General features: G+C 52.4%; 1 pseudogene; it reads left to right on the forward strand.

Moving 5' to 3' along the window:
- Nucleotides 1-400: 400 nt before the first annotated feature.
- On the forward strand, nucleotides 401-5216 carry LOC123820544 (annotated as a pseudogene).
- The last annotated feature ends 2489 nt before the right edge of the window (nucleotides 5217-7705 follow it).

A 7705-nucleotide genomic window follows, 5' to 3' on the forward strand; every position in this document is an offset into this window, starting at 1 on the left:
AAAAATGAGAAGTGGTGAGGGTGCCTGGAATAGAAAAATACCACACTCTGGGGCCAGAGAAAGGGACATGTTCCTTTCCCCTACTTCCTTGTGTTTCCCCTTTGTGCTCATTGTCACTCAGTGAGGAGGACCCCTGTCTCTGCAGAGTTGAACTCTGCAGGCACAGGGATGCCCATCTACCCTAAGTGTCTCCAGGGCCTGGTTGACTACTGTCCATGGGAAGGACCCACAGTGAGGGCAAGGACCACACTTCCAGTCTTCACTGGACTGAAGGGGGAAGGGGTCCTCATGAAAGGACCTGGAAGGCTGTGCTTTGGGTCAACCCACCTGCAAGGGGCATCTCTGGAGGCTATGGGTCTATTTCTTCCTTCTGCACAGCTGGGTTCAGAGAGGAGACACCATGACCCCAACCCTCACAACTCTGCTCTGCCTTGCTGAGAGTGAGGAGGTGGGAGGGGAAGCCCTGCTCTGACAGGACCCCAGGACTCAGGAGGCTCCTGGGGAGGAGGGTTCTGCTCAGGATTCAGGGCAAATCTCTCACAGGGACTCTCTTGCAGGGCTGAGCATAAGCCTGAGGACCCCAGTGCAGGCAGGTGAATCTGTCCTCAGGGGTCCTAGGACCCTCTCCACATAAAGGACAAATTGCTTCCCCACCAGGCAGCTGGGGATGGAGAATGTAAGTTCTGGGTTAATAGATGGGGGATGTCAGGGAAGGTCCTGGGGCTGTGATCTGGGTTCTGGGGGTGGAAATGTCTTGTGACCCAGCTTCTGATTCCTTCCAGGAACCCCCAAACCCACCCTCTGGGCTGAGCCAGGACCTGTGATTCCCTGGGGGAGCAATGCGACTATCTGGTGTCAGATGTCCCTGCAGGCCCAGGAGTTCTATCTGGATAAAGAGGGAAGTCAAGCACCCTGGAACACAGAAAAGCCACTGGCTCCTGGAGACAAGGCCAACGTCTCTACCACACAGATGACAGAGAACACTGCAGAGAGATACCAGTGTTACTATCTCAGCCAAGGTGTCTGGTCAGAGTGCAGTGACCCCCTGGAGCTGGTGGTGATAGGCGAGGGCACACCAAGGTCCCGGGCTCAGGCTCTGCCCTCAGGAAAAGGGATGCTCTCAGGGAGTTTCCTCCTCACAGCCCAGCCCTGGGGACATGAGGGAGGTGTGACCCCATTTAACATGTTGCATCCTTCTCTCCTAGGAGCCTACAGCACACCCAGCCTCTCAGCCCTTCCCAGCCCTGTTGTGACCTCAGGAGGAAATGTGACCCTCCAGTGTAGCTCATGGAAGGGATTTGACAGGTTCATTCTGACTAAGGAAGGAGAAGACAGACTTTCAACAACCCTGGACTCAGAGAGACACCCAAGTGGGGAGTTCCAGGCCCCGTTCTCTGTGGGTCCCATGACACTTAGTGACAGGTGGACATTCAGATGCTTTGGCTGTTACAGGCACAGACCCCAGGTGTGCTCACTCCCCAGTAACGACCTCAACCTCCTGGTCTCAGGTGAGGAAGTCCCAAGCTGGTCCTTCCATGTTTTGAGGAACCAGACAGATTATAGTGTTCTTTCCAGGAAGGGGAGCCCCATGTGAGTGGTGGGGTGAGGGGAGCACAGGGGCTCCTGGGTCAGAAACACAGAGAGAGAGAGATAGGGGGACCTGGGGGCCAGGCCAAAAGGAGGGTTCATGGGAGGAACAGCACTGTCACTCCTGTCTGGTTCCTTCAGGTGGCTCAGAGAAGACCCCCCTTCTGACCCAGAAGAGCCCCATTGTGGCCTCTGGACAGAACCTGACCCTCCAGTGTGGCTCTGACCTCAGCTATGACAGATTCGCTCTGTCCAAGGAGGGGGTAGTGGGCCTCCGCCAGAGCTCTGCCCTGCAGCCCCAGGCTAGACTCTCTGAGGCCGAATTCCACCTGAGCACTGTAAGGAGATTCCACGGGGGCTGGTACAGGTGCTATGGTGGACACAGCCTCTCCTCTGAGTGGTCAGCCCCCGGTGACCCCCTGGACATCCTGGTGGCAGGTGAGGAGCCAGCAGGTTCAGTCAGGAACCCAGAATCAGCTCAGGCCCTGCTGGGGGTCTCAGGTGGTGATGGCCAGGACAAGGAGTGAGGGGTCCCCAGGGAGGGAAGGAGACAGACCAGAGGATGGGAGGTTGAGGAGGACACGCAGAGAAAACAGAGACAGATGGAGGGTCCACAGAAAGGGGTCTGGAGGTGACTCTTAGGTCAGAACTAGGTGGCAGCCCCTCAACTACCCCCCTCTCTCTAGGATGGCTCCCTGACAGACCCTTCCTCACCGTGAAGCTGAGGCCCAAGGTCACAACAGGAGAGAACGTGACCCTGCTGTGTCAGTCTCAGAGCATGAGGGACACTTTCCTTTTGTCCAAGGAGGGGTGGACTGATCCCCCCCCCCGTGTCTCAGATCACAGTCCCAAGCTCAGCAGCACCAGGCAGAGTTCTCCATGGGTCCTGTGACCTCAGCCCATGGGGGGACCTACAGGTGCTACAGTGCAAACCACAGCAGCCCCTACCTGTTGTCACAGCCTAGTGTCCCCCTGGAGCTCCTGGTCTCAGGTGAGGCCCCTGACAGTCTTTCTGAGATGTTACCTCATGTCTTGGTTCCCAGATGAATTATGGGCTCAAAGGGGAGGGAGCAGGCTGCATGGATGTTGGTCCAGCAGAGATCTGCCCCTCAGAGACCCTGCTACCACTGTCCATCCTGCCACCCGCCTGGTCCAGAAGGTGCCAGGTGGGCAGTGAGAGAGTCTTAGAAGCCACAGTGCAGATGTAGGAGGAGTCTGAGTGAGGTGGGGACCCCAGGGTCAGCCCAAACCCTCACCTCCTTTTGTGTTCCTTCCCAGGACCCTCTGAAAACCCCAGGGCCCAACCAAAGGGCCCACCTCCACCTCTGGTGAGTCACTGGGTCCCTTCACTCAGAGGTGGCATTGACCTGCCCAGGGAGGTTCTGAGTCTCCCAGAGGATCCAGTGTCCACACAGATAATCAAGGTTAGGATTCTGTCCCAGGATGGTGTGGGGGGGGGCGGAGTCAGGGAGAGATTTCAGGGGACTCATGAAGCTTTAGGGGCTCTGAGGATTAACCCCACCTCACCACAATGTCAGGCCTGTACAGGAGTGAGAGAGGGCAGTGACAATTTGGGTGGTCATGAATGAGGTACAGGTTTGGGCTCACTCTGGAGGAGGAGCCAGGCTGAAATGGGGAGAAGGCAGCACCCCCATCCTGAATTTCCAGAAGTCTCTGAGGATCGGCCCCTAGGCCCCATGGAGTCAGGCCCTCAGTGGGATAAGTGAGGGTCCCTGTGGGGAGGCAGTAGATGTGTCCCTGGGGACAGAGGCTGAGTCCTGTGCAAGTTCAGGCACCTCTGGAGGCTCTGACTTGGACATGCCCTTCCCCTCTCTGTACCTCAGTATCTCCAAGTGTAAAAGGAGAGAATCATGACTATAGCTTAGATTTCCTTTCATTTCTGGCTCTGACTTCCTGGGAGTGGGGCTCACAGGGAAGTGCCCCAGGACATGATGTTATGGGAACTGTCCCCTCTATAGCAGTGACAGTGACACTGTACATCGAAGGACAGGGAAGACATCAGGTTGGTACACCCAGGTTCTTTCCGTCAGCTCAGGCTCAGCTCAGGGGAGGGAACAAGGGCTGGAGTGAGACCTGGTTCAGGTCCCAGCTCTGCTGCTCCTGCTGTGGGGCCCAGAATCCATTCTCCTCTCTGAAAGTCGGGTTCATGTCTGTTCATCTCTGGTCCCCTCCAGCTCACAGGCCTCTGGTGACATTAGGTGACATAAGGGGACTCACAGAGCTCAGGAAGGCAAAGCCCAAGCCCAGCCCCATCATTTGAAAGGGTGCATAAGAGTTCACCACACACCCCTGACCCTCTTGTGTCCCTGCTTTTTTTGGGGGGCAGGTAATAAGGAAGGACCGTCTGCTCCAGGGAAAAGAGGACTGGCCCCTGCAGATAAGGAGCCCAGAGCTCAGAGCTGGTGTCTGAGTCGGGCAGCAGGAGGACAGCACAGGAAACACAAGTTCCCTGTATCTGGGACTCGGTTCTCCCATCTGTCAGAGCAGAATCCAATCTGGGATCTGAAAAAGCTCAATCAGTTTAGAAGTTTGGTGCCAGTGAATTCCTGTGAGAGTAAGAACATGAGTCCACTCTCAGCTTGTCCTGTCTCCATGGGGGACCACTGTCATTACATGGGTGTAGCAGGACAGCAGGATTTCTGCTCTGTTTCCATGACACCAGCTGGTCAGCTGGGTAAGGTCATCCTCCAAATCACCTCCCATTACATCTCCTGGCAATGTCCCCATCCTCCTCTCAGAGGTCCCTGTACTGCCTGTGATTTCATTTGTTACATCATCACAGCCTGTGTGTGACCTATAGAGATCCATATTTTCATGCAGGTGTGCACCTAAAGACTTTATTTTTTCATTTATCTTTTTGCGACTTTCTTACCAATCTTCCAATTAGATTACAAACTGAATGAACACTTAGAAGCTATGTTAATTTTGAACATTCTCAATAGTAAAAATGTTTGTGTTCTATATAATCGATTATTTATTTTTTTAAAAAAGAAAGATTGAGAGAAAGAAGGAAGTAATGAGACATGAAAATTATGTTTCTGAGCCATGGACACAAGAACCTAGCTTAAGTGGAGCAATGAAAAGGTAGATCCAGCCATCACTCTTTCACGTCCTGATATTTAGGACACATTGAAGTCTTCCTTCTGCATCTTGGCTTTCCAAAGAAATGCAAGACCAGACCCCAGAGATGCTGACCTCAGGGAATCGAGTTGGGTACCATTAGTTTAAGAGTTCCATTAAAGATTAGAAAAGAGGTGAGCTAAGCCAGTCTATATCTTTTTTTGCATATCCTATCACTTGTCATTTTCTCTAGAGCTGCTGATCTTCTGGGATGATGGGAAAACAATCCAGATTCCAAGAGTAGAGAGTATGGAAAATTGTCAATTATGGGCTGTTCTCAAAGCATCAAAACCAGTGAATGAGATGCAGGTGCCCTGGTGGACATGCAGGGGGACTGGGGTGATATGAGTCTGTCCTGACTTCTGTGACCTCTTAATCCACAATTTCTAGCTTACCAACCCCAAGACTACACAGTGGGGAACCTCATCAGATTGGGTGTATCTGGCTTGATCCTCGTGGTCCTCAGGGTGCTGCTATGGGAAGCTTAGCACAGTAAGAGAAGACCCCACAATGCAGCCAGCAGCTGAACACAGGGGACAACAAACCCACCAGTCAGTGAGGTGGAGCCTGGAGAAGAGTCTGTTGACCCAAGAAGCTCTGGAGGAAACTATGGGCACCTGTGGGAAAGAGTCTGCTGAGAATGAGGAGGGTTTGGGTGTGGTTCCCATGCAGGGAGAGGTGGGTCTGGTGCTGCAGAGGCTTCTCCACAGTTAGGCTATGGGCATCTCACCTCACTGCACTGTTGACCTTCCTTGACTGGCCCCTGTGTTCTCAACCCTGTGACCTGGGGGCTCAGCCCACATCACAGGTTCATATCCACACCTGGGCTCACCCTCCATCTCTTGTCCACTTTCATGTGAGACATTTTACTGTTTTATTTTTTGCATTTCTGACTGTCCATGTCTTTGATCCTCAGAAAAGATCCCATCAACGACTCCTCTGTGTATCAGGGAATGTACTTGGTGCTGGTTCCTCCAGAAACACCATGAGTCTGAAAGAGCAACTGGTGTTTGAAATCACACTCAGATGGTGTGTTTGTAAGGCAGCTCCAAGGAAACACCATTCCCCCCCACCCAAAGACCTGATTTATCACTTTTGCCTAATTCCCGGGTGTAAATACTCCTCGAGGTCTATGAGAGCGTCCCACCACTCTCTCTCTCTGGTGCCTCCATCTTTCTCCTTCCCCATCAGCCTCCCTGAGTCCCAATTGCACACCTTTTCAGATGGTCCACAGCAGTGACTTGCTTGGATTACTTCGCCGAGGTACTCAGGGTCGTCTCAGCAGGCACAGGGTTCACTGCGGCTACCCGGGCCCAGAGCAAGGGCCCGCCAAGGGCCTGGTTGTGCCCAGGGTGTCTGCCCCGGGCCCGAAGCCAGGGCCGCGCCACCACTCCTGGCCTCAACTACCTGGCTGATCTGCCTGGGTGGCTGCGCCGCTCTGTACTCCGTGCTGTACTCCGGGTTCCCATCCCCCTGGACCCTGTCTTCCTGCACCTGGACCCAGTCCTGTGCCTGCGCCTCCGACGCCACCAAGAGCCACAGCTGTCCCTTCCTGGGCTGCCTCACTCTGCAAACATCCCTACCTCTCTCCCTCTGCGAAGTCACACAGGTGAGCGCCCCGTGCCTGCCATACCTCTGGCTCAGACTATAAGTTAGCGCGCTGCCAGGAGGTGTGGGCCACCAGCAGATACACAGCGGGCAGAAGCGCCACCCCCACCCCCGCCCCGCCTTGTCTGATCCAAGCGCTTGGGCAACAGCGACCCCCTGGTCCAAACTCCTTCTCCGCCACCCTGGCTTCCACCATAACTGATCAGAGCCTGGGATCCACAGCACCTTGAATAGATCAAGTAAAAATGAGAGGCCGATACTCTTGTTGAATATAGGGGCAACATTTCTCAACAAATATTAGCATGGCTAATTCAAGAGCACATCAAAAGTTCTGTTCCCCATGATCAAATAGGATTTAACATGGGGTCCAGAAAATTGGCAAAAAGGTTTCAACTTGTGCAAATCAATAGAAGTTTTATTATTTCTTAGAGAGGGGAAGGATGGAGAGAGGGATGGAAGCACCCATGTGCCAGAGAAACAAAGGTTTGTTGCCACTTGCCTGAGCCCTGGCCTGAAACCCAGCTGTGCGCCCTGACCAAGAATGGAGCAGGGGACCCTTTGGTTCAGACTGGTGCTCACCCCACTGAGCCACACCAGCCAGGGCTGACACCTGTGGAATTGTATGAACTCATATCATTGCAATAAATGTAGTTGTAAATGTGTAGTTTGGGAGAAATAAACACAAAACCATCATGAAAAAACACTGCCTCATCCAATCAAGGACTGGTCTGTGTGTCAGATGATGGACCTGGTGTGTTTTCTCTCAAAACTCCACAGGTGTACGAAGTGATACTCAGGAAGTGTGTTTGTAAACCAGCTCACAGAAAACACCGTTTGTTTGTTTTTTTCCATAAGCCCTGATTTGTGGCATTTGTATAATTCCTGGGTACAAATGTTTCTTTCTTCCTTCCTTTTTGTTTTGGTTCTGTTTTTTTTATGTTACTTATGTTTTTATTTTTTTTAATTCCCGCCCCCCCACCATGATCCCAGTATAGAGAAAAGGGATAAAATACAGACCGAAAGGTCTTTTGAAGGATCAACTTGAACTATATATAATTTATTTATTTTAGTTGTTTTATTGTTGCTCAAGTACAGTTTTCTGCATTTACCCCCCATCACTCCCACCCACCTGAATATCCCTCCCTCCCCCTTATTCTTAAAATTTCTTAAAATTATTATTGTATTATAATTCTCCCAATTTCCTCCCATTGCCCTCCTCCACCCATCTCACTGCCCCTCTCCCCCACCCTGCTGCAACAGAAAATTCCTCCCTGTTGTCCATGTCTGTGAGTCACTCATACACTTTCTTTTATAGTCCCTTCCCCTTCTTTCTTCTTGAGGGTGGTAGAGCTGCCCATTACTATCTGCA

The sequence above is a fragment of the Phyllostomus hastatus genome, unplaced genomic scaffold (assembly GCF_019186645.2).
Source record: "Phyllostomus hastatus isolate PE091 unplaced genomic scaffold, TTU_PhHast_1.1 phas_contig_349, whole genome shotgun sequence".
Taxonomy (NCBI): domain Eukaryota; kingdom Metazoa; phylum Chordata; class Mammalia; order Chiroptera; family Phyllostomidae; genus Phyllostomus; species Phyllostomus hastatus.